The following is a 16,750-nucleotide window of genomic DNA, read 5'->3' as shown; positions in this document are numbered from 1 at the left end:
TAGTGTGAAAAAACTACTGAAAATACAATCCTGAAAAAGGCGATGTCCCTCTGAAGCCTCTCAGAAGACTACAGAACTAGAGAGACAGAGAAGTCTTTACTCACACCGACATGGACCTCGGCGCAGGGGCTCAACCAGAGGGAGGGTCTTCTCCATGTCGGCTCTCCTGCGCCGGGACCGCAGAGAAGGTGTTGGAGTAAGCCTCCTCCAGCAGGCGTTGGACGGGCTTTTGTACACCCCCATTTGGGCTGCGGATGTAGGACCCCCAGGCAATTTGATCAAGGGGAGCAGTCGGTTTAGTTTCCTGGGATTCGGGGCATTGCCAGAGTAGATGATTTTGGCGCAGAGGTACGTTGCAGAGATTGCAAGCCTCTGGGTCGCCTGTAAGCTCATTATGCGAACATAAGGGAAGAAGCGATTGGCCTGAATTTTTCCCAAAAGCCTACCTTCCGAGGGTGTTAGGGACCTATGTGGTGGTCGATAGACAATTCTGCCTAGTCTGGGAGTCTTACACAGATCCTTGTATGTGATGAAGGGGTCTTCGTCTCCGAGTAACGGGGTCTCTACGGCCTCTCAGGTGTATACATCGCGAGTGAGGCGATGGGAAGCCTCATTGCCTGGTAGAACTTCATGAGCTGGAGCTCAGATGACTGAAACCTCCAGGTTAGCGGGTGCTTCCTCAGTACATTCGCTGTCTGCTTGGAAATTAGGTCTTCGCCCAAGTTACTAACAGCCGCGTTATCGTCTGAGAGAATAGTAGTGTCTCTAGTACATGTACATGCTAGCGCTATTGCACCCTCCTCAGCTCTTACAAGCGTTACACGTTTTAACGGATCCAATCACATTCTGGGAATGGCTCCCATCTACACTGCTATGACCTAGGCCCCTTATAGCCCGGCGACAGCATCGCAATAGGCTGATTCCTCAGGAGGCTCTTCGATTAGTTTACTTTGAAAAATTTCGCTCTCTTCCCCATTCATTCCTTGGCATGGACCGGGTGCAGATTCTTAGGAATCAGTGCAATTTTGAATAGTTTTCGCGTTTCAAGCTCTAGCCCTTATTTGCTCTTGTGCTAGCTCTTATTCAAAAAAGCACTTAAGATCGCCGGCTGCGAGCCACTTCTGATCTGCGGAGTCTTTAATGATAAACACCAAGAATAGACAGATAATAAACAATGCCCGAAGGAGAAGACCCTGCTTGAATCCTTGTTATCCAATGGGCTCTCTCTAATAACGGATGCAGCGACACCCACGCGCATGGAGAACAGCGTCTGCAAAGACACCACGCCGAATCTTACAGTAACTCAAAGATACGGCCCAGTTAAATGGTGCAACACGGGTAAAAAACTACGGCAGCGACCTTATGGTCAGGAAAATTCGGCTAGATTTAATCTTCCAGATTCTGTGTTACGAGTCGAAATAATATTTTGGTGTAATGGGAACGACCGGCAGCCGTTCTCGCGGTGGGACGAAGAGGTGAACGAAGTGCTTTGCTGGTTTCTGAGTGACTCCTTAGAGTGTGCCATTCAGCCCGAGGACATCATCATCATCATCAGTGTGCCTGCCGTGACGTGTCGTCGATCAACGGCCTCCGATCTGCGCTTCGAAGAAGCAACTGTACATGGGATCAATGAGTTCTATGAGTTCTGCAGCAATAAATATTGCCGCGACTGGGTTTTCAACCCTCGGCGGCCCGCACAGATCACCTTCGGAGGCCACTGCACGAGAGCACGCAGTATGTTATCGCCACAGCCGATCACGGCTCGTGTTAGATTGCCGCACTCTCGCCCTGTACATTGCGCATCGTCTTCATGAACTTCCGTCAGTGCGCAAGAGCCACAACACGAAAGGAAGCGCGCATAACTCGCTCCCTCGGACAGTGGACACATCAGTCGTGCATGTACTCGTGCATGAACTTGGTGGCGTTAATGGCAGAGAGATTGGCAAGTTTTGACAGAAAGGCTGCTCTGGAGCAATAGGCCACCGGCGTCCTATGGTTTCGTATGTGTTGACAACATTGTAGGCTGCGTTGGTTTCGAGGAAATGCACATAACTGGCACCCTGGGTCAGCGGACAACTCAATCGCGCTTTGAGGTACGCGGCGGTAGCGCCCACCTAAAAAAAGCTGCTTTCGAACAATATTTCGTACCTAAATATGCTAAACCGAAAGCAAATTTTTCGCTGTTGTCTTGAGTATTACCGTAAATTTTCTATATTGGAGGGCATTTATATCGAAGGCAAGAGTTTAATAAGTCACCATGGTCTCAGTGATGAGTTTCGCAAACAGCAAGGTGTAACAACCAGAAGGCGCTTCTGCGAGACCATATCATATCGCGCAGAGCAATACGTGAGCAGAGTATCGTTTTTAGTGCGAAAGCACTAATTACCACGGTTCTAATAAACACTCTTCTGTGAAGCATCGCAGCAACTCGGACAAGCTCTGGTTAGTTTGGAGGAGCGTCGCGCCAGCTGTATCCAATAGAAGCGCGACCTTAGCCTAACCTAGCATAGCAGCAGCCCATGCTGAAAGAAAATAAATACGGCCGCGACGAGGTTTGGAACCCGCGGCTTCACTGGCCACTTCATCAAAGCACTATGCTATCGCTGCAGCCGACTGCGCCTCACGTTAAACTGCAACTCATACTCGCGCTGTACATTGTACGTCGTCCTCTTCCTGAGCTTCTTTCTGCGGCGAAACAGATCAGATCAGCTTAACTTCTATCGGAGCTCAACCTTACTTTAATATCGTCGCTGGCTTTGTCACTGCCAGGCGGAAACAATAAAGCTTAAGTTCTTGAACAACGTAACGTGTACGCCAAGAGGTTTTGGTCTTTCATTCCTGTTGCTAATTAGTTATTGCAGATAGCTCAACTTATTATGAAGTGTTGCCCTGTTACATCGACATCTGTTTCAGTTGATTTTCAGTTGAAACAAGGCCATTTTGGTATCCCACTCGGAGACGCCTGTTACTGCATCAACAAGTTCATTTCATTTAATGACAGACGTTACCTCCGCGGGATCCAAACGCTTGTAAAAGGCGCGCTCATCTGGGACGCATAACGGCTGGCAAGCACAGAAGTGAACCGTTTACAAAATGGCGACGGGGGTTTTCGAAGCATTGAAATTTATTAAACACCCTTCATAACCAGCTCAAAACGTCTACGTTTCAGTAGCGCTTATTTCACGCTACTTTAGGCGAAATGGCATTCGCCCTCCATCAGTCAGTCTAGAACAATGCCGCGCCTTTACTACAATCACATCTGTTGATACGAAGTCCCCTAAAAACAGACTCTCGCAGGGCCGTCCGCAGGCACTCTTGACAACGCGCGCGAGGATAGGCACGGCTAAGGTTAGCGAGTGGCGTTGAAAAGCGCAGATGAGGAGACGAAGGGAGTTGGTGAAGCGAACGATCGCGAACGCTAGTGAAGGAGTCAGAGTTGATTTCTACTGCCCTCTTTGCGGAAGGCTCAGTGGCGTGGACGGCCAGTACTGCACAGCCTAACGGCGATGGGGCGTGGCTCACCACCTGGTGTCGGGGGCAGCTTAAGAGTGCATCCGCGAAAAAAAGCGCCGTCCTTGTTGTCTCGTCTAGTCCTCGTCTCCTTGCGCTGCTATTTATTTGTTCAAGACATGTACCAACACGCCCAATTTTCCACGTTAGTAAAGACCTTGTGACGATTCCGGCAATTAATCCCGTAGTTAGTACATTAGGCTGTACAGTGTAAACGATTTCGTACTTTCGAACCTGTCGGCTTTGATGGAAATTGTGCTCCGAGTTTATATTGCCACACTCTACCGGCGCCCCCGTGCGGTCTGTCTTCGACCGTTGTCGCGCGCCGGACTTCGTCCTCTTCTGCTCGGTGCTAGGGCCGGACGGCTGCGCTCCGCCCAGTGTGCTCGCCAGGGACAGAAGTGAGTGAGTGAAGAAACTTTATTTCCGCCAGAAGAAGACCCGTGCTCCTCCGGGTCCGCACGCAGTCGTCCGGGGAGGGGCAGCGTCGCAGCTGGAAGACTAGCAACGGTATAGTCGCGCAGCTTCTGCTGCCAGGCGGGTAGCGTATCGTTGTATGCTAAGGTCGGCACTTCTGAGTATGGTCTCCCATTCCTCTGCATTATTGATTCTGCCATATCCTGGGGCACTGGGGCATCTCCATAGTATGTGTTCGAGTGTAGCGGTATGCCCGCAGAACTCGCACACCTCCGCATCCTCCCTCGTGTCACCTCCTGTCCAGCTCCTCCAGAGCGGGGATGCGAAGTTTCTAGCTTGGAGTCTTCTCCAGTCATAGGCCTCAGCCGAGCTAAGCGATCTATCCGGAGGAGGATAGATCCTTTTGTTCTTTTTCTGGATGTCTGTGATGCTATTAAAGGTATTGGTTTCCTCTTTAGTGCTGAATTCGTATGAGGTGTCCACGGCTCCCCGAGGTAAAGAGGAGCGGGCGAGCCTGTGGGCGGCCTCGTTTCCAACCAGACCCGAGTGGGCTGGGGTCCAGATAATTAGAATATTGTGGGCTGGGATAAAGTCTTTTAGATATTTAGCCGCCATTTCGTGGATGCGTCCCTTGCTGTAATTTCTAATTGCGACTTTGCAGTCGCTTACTACGTATTTGGTACCTGGCTGAGTTAGAGCGATCGCTATTGCAACCTCCTCCGCCACAAGGGGTTTTAAGTCAAGGTGTCTTACAACGCGTAACGTTCTGCCTGAGTCCCCGACGGCTACGGAGACGGTGTCTCCAAGCGTGCCTACCGCGGCATCAGTGTAGGCCACGGTTCCCTGTGGCATCTTGCCTAGCTTAGCAGTCAGCTGTGTGACCCTGCTTTTCCTTCTGCCTTTGTCGTGGATGGGATGCATGTTTCTAGGTATGGGAGCTATAATAAGATGCTCTCTTATTTCTCTTCCCAGATCTGTTCTGGTAGAACGTTCTACCGGCGTCCGTGACAATATAAACGTTAGTAATGCAGTGGGGGTTTAGAAACAGCCCTTCCATCTCGTGTATCGAAGACGTAGGGCTCGAATCTCAGTCAGTCCTGTCTTTCGTGTGCCTTCTGTGTCCCCGTTTCTATTGCCATTACCAGTTTTTTCTTTCAACATAAACCAAATCGCCCAAACCAGAGTTTTACTTGAACACCAATATCTTTAGGCGATTTAAAAACGAAATTTTTAGCGTCGGTGGTGTTTAATCCAAGTGAAGTAGAAACTTTTTGCACGGACTGCGCTCTTGCCGTAGTCTCCGCCGGTTAAGTGATAATGTCAAAACCAGGAGGGGTATAAAGCAGGAAGGCAGGATGGAACCACTGGCGGATTAGTAGTGCGTAACAACTCGATTTGAGAAATTCCACTAAGAAAGTGATGAATGTCCCATCATAAAAAGCCATTGGCCACAAAGCCTTAAAACATGGTACATAACGATTAGCAGCAATACATAAGCTAAACTACTTCACGTTTCACTCGGGGTGAACATGGCAGACATGTAAAAGAACAAAAGTTTTCTAAGCACTGCTACCAGCATTCCTTTTTCCTATCCACAGCGAGAGAATGGAACAGACTGCCAGAGAATGTGGTGCTCGCATGGGATGTGGATGTGTTCTCCGCTGGAGTTCGTGATTTGTTAGTATAGTGCCTGATATAATGCGCTTTGCATTTATGTTGGGCACGGAATTTTCACATTGTTTTCTGATTCGTTGGAGCGAGATTTTCGCGCATGTTTGCTTGTTCCGTACAGGTCGGTTCCATTTTGTGAAATGTTAAAACTTGGCACCGACTGGATGGTGCTTGTGTTTTGTTTGTTTTGTTCCGCCCTTCTAATCTCTACTACCCTTGTGTCACTCTTATCTTAGTCCATACGGAACTTATAGTGTCTATAACAAATAAATAACAAAATAAGTGTTGTGTCCCCTTGTTGCTTTTGTGTGTGTGCGCCCCCGCGTCCTCCTCCTAACGACCACCCGCATCCTCCTCCTAACGACCACTCGCATCCCCCCCCCCACGGTGCGCCCCCGCACCCTCCTCCTGTTCTGGGAAGCCACTCCCTCCCGTGGACGCTTTTCCGCTCCCTCCTTTCTTCGGGCGGCCAGTTCGGCTCCTGCCTCGGTCGACGCTGGTCGCACCCTCATCGGCTTTAAATAAACGAAGTCTTAAAGTACCGTGTGCGTCTTTCGCTGCATTCAACACAGCGACCGGACACGACAGTGGCGACGAGAAAGTGGATTCGACCCGCGCTACGCAACGCTATTGACAAACCATGGCTACGCGAGGGTTTCCCAATCAGATACCAGAATTCAACGGCTCATCGTGGTCATCGTGGGTTGGACGCCTTCAGTTCTACTTTGAAGCTAACAACATCACAGACCCAGCCTTGAAGAGGGCCAACCTGCTGACGCTGTGCGGGGAGCAGACCTACGATACTGTCTGCGCCCTTATTCAGCCAAGCACACCAGCGGCAGTGTCTTACGACGACATCGTAAAAGCGCTGCAAAAGCACTACGACCCAAGGCCATCCGAGGTCTACAGCCGGGCTCGCTTCCAACGACGAGATCAACTGGGAGGAGAAACTGTGAGCGCCTACGTAGCCGCGCTCAAGAAGCTCGCTGCCGACTGCAATTTTGGAACGCTGTCGACAACAGCTACCGGGCAGGAGGGAGACGCAGCTTCTTCTGCTAACACCACCATGCTTCCCTTGGACGTGATGTTACGCGACAGATTTGTGTGCGGACTGAGTGACGAGTCACTGCAGCAGCGCCTGTTCGCTGAGAAGGACCTCACATTCAGCAAAGCTTACGACATCGCCGTTCGAGCGGAGAGCGCCGGTCACCAGCAGAGAGGGATTCGCCGGAACACCGAGCCGGTACACCAGACAAGCAACCAGGTGCGCAAGCCTTCTGTTGTTGTTAAATCGGTCAAAAAGGCACAACGCTGCTGGCGGTGTGACGACCAACACAACCCCCAGGGATGTCGATTCCAGTCAGCCACGTGTAATTTTTGCCACAAGCGAGGGCATATCGAAAGAGCATGCATTACGAAACGGAGACTTGCCAAGATAAAGTCACCTTCCCAGCCTAATCACAGCGTCAACGCCTCAGAGAATACGCCGCTATCTGATCTCCATGGAACAACATCAGCAACACCATCTGTGTTGTACGACCTGAACACCATGAATCTCGGCACGCGACCGAAGATTTTTACAGAAGTAAGCGTACATCACCAGCTGATTAAGTTCGAGGTGGACTCCGGCGCAGCCTGTACTCTGATCAGTGAGGACACGTTCCGAACTTCATGGCCATCTGACGCACCCGCCCTGCAACAAGACGACACGCACCTGCGAACGTGGTCAGGACAGAATCTGCCACTATTGGGCTCTGCCAACGTGCAGGTTAACTACAACGGCCAGACCCATACGCTACCTCTGCTTGTTGTGAAGGGCACAGGATCAAGCCTTCTAGGGAGAAACTGGTTTTCTCCACTAGGCGTGATGATATGCGGCATACACCAGACGCCGAGCCAGAACATGGTTGAGCAACTGCAAGAGAAATACGAAAGAGTATTCTCGGAAGAGATTCCAGGAAACGAAGGGCCCCCGGTCACACTGGAGTTGTTGGACAACGCGCAACCCAAATTTCTGAAGGCCAGGCCGGTGCCGTTTGCTCTCCGAGATTCAGTTGAAAAAGAGTTGGACAAACTGGAGCAGCAAGGTGTCATCGAGCCGACGCAGCATTCCATCAAACTCTCAGCGTACGACTACGCTCTGGTCTACCGCAATGGGAGTAAACATCAAAACGCCGATGCGCTAAGCCGTCTGCCACTAGACGCAACTGTTGACGAACCATTTCCACCAGGAGACGTTCTGATGTTCGAAGCACTGCCAGAACCTCCGCTTACAGCAGGCACAGTTGCAGCATCTACGCAGAAGTGCGCAGCTCTCCGGCTAGTTTACACAGCTGTTCAACAAGGCAACGTGCATAAACTCAAAGGGGACAACTTCGACGCTTACCGCAGGCGAGCTACAGAGTTGAGCACCCATCGCGGCTGCATCATATTTGGGTCCCGAGTTGTGATGCCGAGAGAACTACGCGCACAAGCTATGTCTCTCATCCACGCCGGACATCGGGGCATCGTTGCAATGAAAAAGTGTGCCAGAAGCTACATGTGGTGGCCTGGCATTGACAACGACATCGAAACAGTGGTGCGAGAATGCAAGCCTTGCCAGAGCAGCCGGAGCGCCCCGCCGAAAGCTCCTGTCCCAGAATGGGAAAAGCCAGACACACCATGGCACACACTGCACATTGATTTTGCAGGACCAATTGAGGGCTGCACTTTCCTTGTGGTCGTAGATGCCTACACAAAGTGGCTTGAGATAAGGCAAATGGGACAGACGACTTCGGCAGCAGTCATTGACAACCTCCGATCACTATTTGCAACGTTCGGCCTGCCACGCAAGGTAGTGTCGGACAACGGAACACCGTTTGTGTCTGCGGAGATCCTCAAGTTTTATCGCGACAACGGGATCTCATCAGTTACATCGGCCCCCTACCACCCAGCGACAAACGGACAAGCCGAGCGCTACGTAGCCGAGCTAAAACGCGCCCTTGACAGAGATCAGACAGGCTCGCTGCAGCGCCGCCTTGCGCGCTTTCTCTTCAAGCAGCACACGACGGTTCAGAGCACAACAGGCGAGACCCCCTCGAAAATGATGTTCGAGCGTGAAATGCGAACCCAGCTCGCGACCATCCTCCCCGAGCCAAAGGCAGAGACGTTCCGGGAAGAAAAAGCAATTCCGCGCTGCGGCACGCTTAATGAGGGGCAGCGCGTCCTCGCCCGACAGTTTCTGAAAAAGCCACGCTGGGAGGAAGCTACAATTGTCAGACGCATAGGCCTGCGCTCTTGGCTCGTCAACATACATGGCACAGTAGCACGCCGACATCTCAACCAGCTGCGTAGATTTACGACGCCGTCTGAGAGCTGTCCGCCAGCGGAGAGAACACGTGCTCCATCTTCCCACATAGCCTGGCACCTCTTCCCGGAAGAAGAGACTTCGCCCAGGACAGACCTAGGAGACACAGCGAACAACAGCCAGCCTACAAGTGTTCATCCCCCGAGCGCACAAAGCCAGCGCGCTTCCACGCGTGAGCGCCGACCCCCTGCACGATACCAGGCAACTTTCTAAGGGGGAAGGAAGTGTTGTGTCCCCTTGTTGCTTTTGTGTGTGTGCGCCCCCGCGTCCTCCTCCTAACGACCACCCGCATCCTCCTCCTAACGACCACTCGCATCCCCCCCCCACGGTGCGCCCCCGCACCCTCCTCCTGTTCTGGGAAGCCACTCCCTCCCGTGGACGCTTTTCCGCTCCCTCCTTTCTTCGGGCGGCCAGTTCGGCTCCTGCCTCGGTCGACGCTGGTCGCACCCTCATCGGCTTTAAATAAACGAAGTCTTAAAGTACCGTGTGCGTCTTTCGCTGCATTCAACACAGCGACCGGACACGACAATAAGTAAATAAATAAGCAAACAATAAATAAATAAATAAATTATACTGAAAGTAAGAATTGCTCAGAAGTGATTTCTTCGAAAACTGCGTCACAACGGGATAAAAATATAACTGCAATCCATCTCGTGCCATCGCTGGAGCGCAGTTGTCTGTGTAACACTGCATACGTTTCCAGCTATTGTATGAAATCCGTGAAATCCGTTTGCACTCGCTTACGTTCAGTAGTGCTGCTCATAAAAGGCGCACCTATAGCGACGTGCGCTGCAATCTCTTCACAATTCGTGGAAAAATTGCCACTTCGTACTTCGTTAAAAAGGCATGTGGAGCTCTGTACTCGTCTTCCTTTTAAGACTCACCACCACAAGAAGTCTTGGGACAACTTTGGATGATTTGCGAGCGGTAAGCGATTTATTAGTATTGAAGTAGAGGCGTGACAGCCAAGTGTACTGTTGTAAGGTGACCAGAAGGTATTTCCTGCCGAATTTTTTTAGGCACTGTTTTGTCTACCCACTAATGCTTGGTTTTCAGCCGCACATCCAAAATGGTTTCGGCACTACGCTACTCCAGAAACCGTTTTTACTATATTGATACTTCCGCGACCGACAGGCAATCGAGGAAGAAGTGGAGTAAAACTTAAAAAAACTAATGCGTTGTTCAATAAATAAAGATATCCTTTTTAAAATACACAAAATTTCACCTTATGAAAAATGGTGTGAATGTTACGAGATACTCACTCTTCAGCTAGCAGACCGGTAACACGGATCGAGAGATTGTGAATTCTATTAGTCTAGGTATGGAAGAGCCTAAAGATCCGCAAGTTATAGAAACCCAGACCCATTCCACAGAACCTCTCCTACGGCCTTCAAGAGTATACAAGCACTTGAAATATATACAGGGTCCATTCCTTCAATGGTATCAAGAAATAACTGAAGAACGGGAATATGGTTCCTGGCATTAGTGGGTGAGGTTGTACGTTCTAAGTGGGAGGCAAAAATGCTCAGTGTCGCTAAATTTTAAAATGCACAAGCGCCACCTTCTCTCCACCTAATGCTTTCATTTCTAGGCGCTCATGGGCCGTATACCAGTATCTAGCACTGACTGCGGAAGAAGACACATTGGCGGTAGGTAGTCCGTGATGATATATATAAAAAAGATTTTTGCACTTTTAGCTGGAGGCCTACGATTTCCTTCCGTTTTTCACGCTCGTCGTGTTATCAAGAATGTTTGACTAATGAATTCATTGCAGCATTTCAGAAGGGAAAAAAAAGGCCGTGACGTGGAGTAGGTGATCAGCCTGAGCTCGTAGCACGACTGGACGCTAGTTTCCTGCCTCTGCCCCAAGTATGGACTTCCAATCTAATATATTGTAATCTTTTCATGAAAAAGAATACAATGAGCGGGTGTTATCACGTAGTGCATCAAAAGCTGAATTATTTTCTCAGGTATGACTACCACCTCGGTCAGCTGTTCCGCAGCCGCCGGAGACTGAAGGCCGATGGTAAATTTGCGTATTTATAAAAGACGTTACCGCCAAGTACTGCACCAGTGTGGCCAAATCCTGGCGCTCACCTCAACTGCTTAAACTGCTTCAGGGCAGTTTATTTAATCCGACTGACACTCGGATTTTTTTCTCTTCTTATTCCGGTGAAAAATTTTCGTGGGACCGGAATTTGAACCCGGATTCCATTTGCACGTGGGGCAGATTTTCGACATCTGCGCCATCGCTGCATCAATGAAAAAGGTTAAACAGGCGATTCAATATTGTTCACCAAGCTGCAAAGTATGGTTCTCAAACAACGCCGCTATGATGAGTTATTTTTTTACATTTCTTGTTATTTTTATTAATTTTTTGTGTTTTTCAATCGCAGGTAATCGACGTAAAAGCGGACAATGTAGTCTTTCCGCCATAACAACCACTGCCGCCAAAGGGCTCTGCCGACTGCATGACGTCGTCACTAAATGTTTTATTAAGCCCTATAAGGCGATAGCCTAGTGTTTGATGATCCGTCTCACATGCGGTAGTTGTGGGGTTCGATACCGACCGGTTCGGTGCCCACCGGTGATTAAATGGGTACAAGCTTCAATTCTATTAGGTGAAAAATGGCGCAACATAAAGATGGTCACAAGTAAGAAAGATGGGGCAAAGCAGAGAACAGAACTACAATGCAACAATTTTCTCCCAAGTGAAGCACGAACTAGCACAGCAAAATATTTCACGCCAGCTTTCCACTGGCCTGGTGCTTAGCTTGTCGGGGACGAAATCCTTATAAATTTGCGTGTGGCCCCACCTTGTATAAGAGGACGACAATTACCTCTAGCATACAAGGCAGATTTTCGTTTTTTCCAATTACAGAAGCCTTAAGAGCTTCTAAGTATTAAAATAGTTGGGGGCAGGGACCATGTGTAAAAACCTATTGATCCCATTGTAACAACAGGCCGCGGTGGCTCAGTGGTTATGGCGCTCGGCTGCTGACCCGAAAGACGCGGGTTCGATCCAAGCTGCGGCGGTTGTAATTCGATGGGGGCGAAATTCTAGAGGCCCGTCCCAGGTGGTCGAAATTTCCGCAGCCCTTCAGTAAGGCGTCCCTCATAGCCTGAGCGCTTTGGGACGTTAAACTCCCATAAACCAAGCCACTGTAACGACAAAAATAAGGAAAGCAATGAGAAAGTCATAAAATCATGGTATAACAAAAGCCATCAGCTCGGAGTCAGATCGTCCGATAAGGCTAGAAACATGTAAAACTGAAGTGACTCGTTAGTTTAGTGCGAAAAATTGCTCGATCTGTACATAAAGCTATAATATCAGCCAGGGGATTCCGTAGGATTAGCGGATCTGGGAAGAATGAATCAATCGTCAGTGCTGTCAGCTCTTCATGAGAGCTATTGGATGACTGTGGTTTAGGTGTGGGGATATTCTTGACATGTGTTATAGGTGAGGGTGTCTATGAATCATCATCATCATCATCAGCCTGACTACACCCACTGCAGGGCAAAGGCCTCTCCCATGTCTCTCCAATTAACCCTGTCCTTTGCTAGTTGCCGCCACTGTATCCCCGCAAACTTCTTAATCTCATCCGCCCACCTAACTTTCTGCCGTCCCCTGCTGCGTTTGCTTTCTCTTGGAATCCACTCCGTTACCCTTAAGGACCAGCGGTTATCTTGCCTTCGCATTACATGCCCTGCCCAAGCCCACTTCTTCCTCTTGATTTAAACTAGGATGTCATTAACCCGCGTTTGTTCCCTCACCCACTCCGCCCACTTCCGATCTCTTAACGTTACACCTATCATTTTTCTTTCCATAGCTCGCTGCGTTGTTCTTAACTTAAGCTGAACCCTCTTTGTTAGCCTCCACGTTTCTGCCCCGTAGGTGAGTACCGGTAGGATACAGCTGTTATATACTTTTCTCTTCATGGATATTGGTAAGCTACCATTCATGACCTGAGAGAACCTGCCATACGCGCTCCACCCCATTCTTATTCTTCTAGTTATTTCCCTCTCATGATCCGGATCTGCGATCACTACCTGCCCTAAGTAGACATATTCTCTTACTACTTCTAGCACCTCGCTACCAATTGCGAACTGCTGTTCTCTTGCAAGGCTATTGAACATTACTTTGGTTTTCTGCATGTTAATTCTTAGCCCCACCGTTCTACTCTGCCTGTCCAGCTGATTGATCATGCTTTGCAGTTCTTGTCCTGAGTGGCTTAGCAAGGCGATGTCATCAGCGAATCGCAAATTACTCAGGTATTCTCCATTAACTCTTATCCCCAACTCTTCCCATTCCAGTCCCCGGAATACCTCCTGTAAGCAGGCAGTGAAGAGCATTGGCGAGATCGTGTCTCCCTGCCTGACACCTTTCCGTATTGGAATTTTATTGCTGACTTTATGGAGAACTATAGTAGCTGTGCAATCGTTATAAATATCTTCCAATATTTTCACATAGCACTCTTCCACACCCTGATTCCGCAATGCCTGCATGACAGCTGAGGTTTCCACTGAGTCGAATGCTTTCTCGTAATCAATGAAGGCTATATATAGCGGTTGGTCATATTCTGCGCATTTCTCTATCACCTGATTGATAGTGTGAATGTGGTATATTGTCGAGTATCCTTTACGAAAGCCTGCCTGATCATTTGGTTGACTAAAGTCCAAGGTTGTCCTGATTCTATTAGCGATTACCTTAGTAAATACCTTCTATGATTACCTTACCTTATGATTACATTACCTTAGTAAATACCGTCTATGAATACGGTCTTAGAAAAGTGTTTCAAGACTAAGGAGGGAAACGGCGCGTTTAAGTGCAGTCACGCTAGTTTCACACCAATACTGTGACGTGATAAACCGCGGAGCTCGATTTCGACCAGCTTCTAGTTCATTGAAGGGGGCCGAATGGAGGAAGTGTATTCAGTACGAGAGGCCATGATAACCCATGATAAAGACGACGTGCGAAGAGCGTCTTCTGACGTCATCTGACGTGAGAAGAAATTCAGGCAACAGGAGTTGGATTATCATAGTATGCGTTGAGAAAGACATGAGACACAGGAGTTGGCATTCGTTGTGGTTAAGTGGCATGTGCGATTTTTACACAATGACACAGACGTCAGTATATGATGAGCTGCTACAGCTGGCGAATGTAAATTACATGCGCCCTTTCACAAAGGGTTACAGCCAGATGAGCAATGGTTGTAGCTTTCCGAGAAGGCATGTTTGGCTACCAGGTGATTATGCAGACCATTGACAAAGGTGTTAGTAATATCAAGAACTAAGGCTCCGATTTGTCAGCATTTGTCCGTGTACTGAAGGATGTGAGCGAATTCGGTGACCTTTTGCTCTTTCACCAGATTTAAAAAATAGGAATTACTTTCTTTTTTTTAATTCTTAGGTGCTGCGCTGTCAGGGAAGGATCGTAAGGACAACCGGTGTAGCATTTTAATTGATAATGCGATAGGATTTTTCAAGATTTTGGCGATTATTTGGTAGCATCCTGCTCACCAGCAATAACTGCTGCTGCTGGCACTGAGGTCATGAAGGTGAAGCATAGAAGGGATAACAGCGGTTAGTCATTGAAAGCATCGAAAGAAAAAACTGGGAGAGGTTTAGCGCTTGTTAAACTTCGAGACATGAGCGAAAGCTCTTTTAAGCATTATTACGCACGGTTTGGCTTCGCAATCGGTCTGGCGCGCGCCTCATCCATAGCGAGACTGAGCGACCCAGCGCAAGCGAAACAGCTCTTATACCCCCGCTAGTCACGTGATACAGCAGCGGCGAGGCTCCGAGCGAGTGCAGCTGCGACGTCACTCCAGAGTGGGTCATGTGTTATGACGACACTTGCCACATCACTCCTCCGGCTCAAGTGCGGACGCGCACCAAACTTGACCTTGGAACTTTGCATTTAAAAGAGCGGAGCTTTCACACAAACATACTTGTTAAGAGCTGTCGCACATTTTTCTGCCTTAACCGGTTGGCCACCACCGCCTGAGATTTCTAATTGGGTAATACTGTTTTGGGGAAACTAAATTCACGAGAATTTACTGGGCTTCAATGTAATGTTGATTGCAGATGAAAAGGAAAAAAATGTTTTCCGAGGCCTTCAATTCTGAGGCCTCCGTAGTGGCATTTTATTTATTAGTGTGAAAGCACTGCTCCGGTGTTAGATATGGAAAAGGCTATTTGAATAAAAGCAGCATCATCAAGTACCAGCCGAGCCTCGGCATCTGCACACTCGTTTCGCGCTATGCACAATGGCTGGGTATCCACTTGAGCTTTATGATATGACCGCGGTGAAAAGCCTCGGCTAGCAAAAGCACAATTTTTTTAACCACCTGCTCGCGTGTCATTGGTTTAACATAAGTTTGTATGACCTTCAATGCCGATCTCGAGTCGCAGAACACAGTCCACTTGGGCGCTGACTGGTGACCAATATAACGAACGGCATCTCGTATGGCTGCTAAGGCATTTCCTGGCGCTATAACTGCTACAGCTGAAGAGGTGGTCGTCACACATCCGTCCACAAAAACATGCTGGGAGTCACCTCACATAGATGCAATGTATGACAGCGCCAGCTGTTTCAGACTAGCTGTTGTAATGTGCGCTTTCTTTGTAATCCCTGAAATGATTGTACGTATACTGCCGAAAGTGTCACCTCTGCAATCTGGTGTGGCATGTAGTTTGAAGGCACCACATTGCACTGCATCCGGCGGGCTTTGGAAAAAGTTGTATTCGGACGTACAGCACTAATATTTGCCGCGGGGTGATGATGATGTATGGTCAGATGTCGCAAATGCACACGAAGGGGCTGTTGAAAATGAATTCAGGCTGGGCAGGCACGTGCCTCTTAAAATGTTCCCCGTGTAGAAGTTTTCCCTGACAGGCTCAAGCATGCTCTTAAAGCATGAGCTTGTGAGCCTGTAAGCGCACGCAGGCCTGGTAGTCTGACCACCGAGAGAAAAGGTGCACTGTATCTGAGAAGACCGACTACCAGTGCCTGGTACACGTGAGGTACAGATCACTGAGAGGGACCCCAGTATTTCCCTTCCATACACCGCACAATGCTTGCAAAGCTGTCGAGTTTTTTCTTGAGCAAAAAGATGTGCTTCGTCCAGGAGAGGTAACGGTCTATCGTAACGCCTAAAAACTGATGATGTGTGACGGATGGAACAATTTGTCCGCTGCTTTTTACCCGATACCACGCCATTAACCTGCATGTGAAACCCTAAATCACGCTTTTGGTTTTAGGCGCAAGTACGGAGACGTAACAGAAACCCGACACTGAAACCTTGCTTGCAATCGCGGACGAGTGACACTTGATCTCCATATGCAAATATCATCTCCGTAGGCTGATATTGAAACACTATTCGGTAGTTTGAAAAGTTCGATAAGCACGAGATTAAACAAAGTTGGACTGAGCAATCCTCTCTTAGTAACACCACGTTCAACATGATGATCTACTGTGTCTCCTTCAGGATTCTCCATGTATACACTGGTTGGTTTGGTTTATGGGGTTTAACGTCCCAAAGCGACTAAGGCTATGAGAGACGCCGTAGTGGAGGGCTCCGGAAATTTCGACCACCTGGGGTTCTTTAACGTGCACTGACATCGCACAGTACACGGGCCTCTAGAATTTCTCCTCCAAAGAAATTCTATACGCCGCGGCCGGGATCGAACCCGCGTCTTTCTCCTGCAGCTTGCAGTCCAATTGTGCAGACATCCGCCTATACCACATTAACCGAGTGCATTTAATGCTGCGTCGTGCTGAACATCATTGAGTGCGCCCCTGAT

This window comes from Amblyomma mixtum, unplaced genomic scaffold, assembly GCF_055824585.1.
Source record: "Amblyomma mixtum isolate Tamu unplaced genomic scaffold, ASM5582458v1 scaffold_18, whole genome shotgun sequence".
In the NCBI taxonomy this organism is placed as follows: Eukaryota; Metazoa; Arthropoda; class Arachnida; order Ixodida; family Ixodidae; genus Amblyomma; species Amblyomma mixtum.
This window is presented reverse-complemented; position numbering follows the sequence as displayed.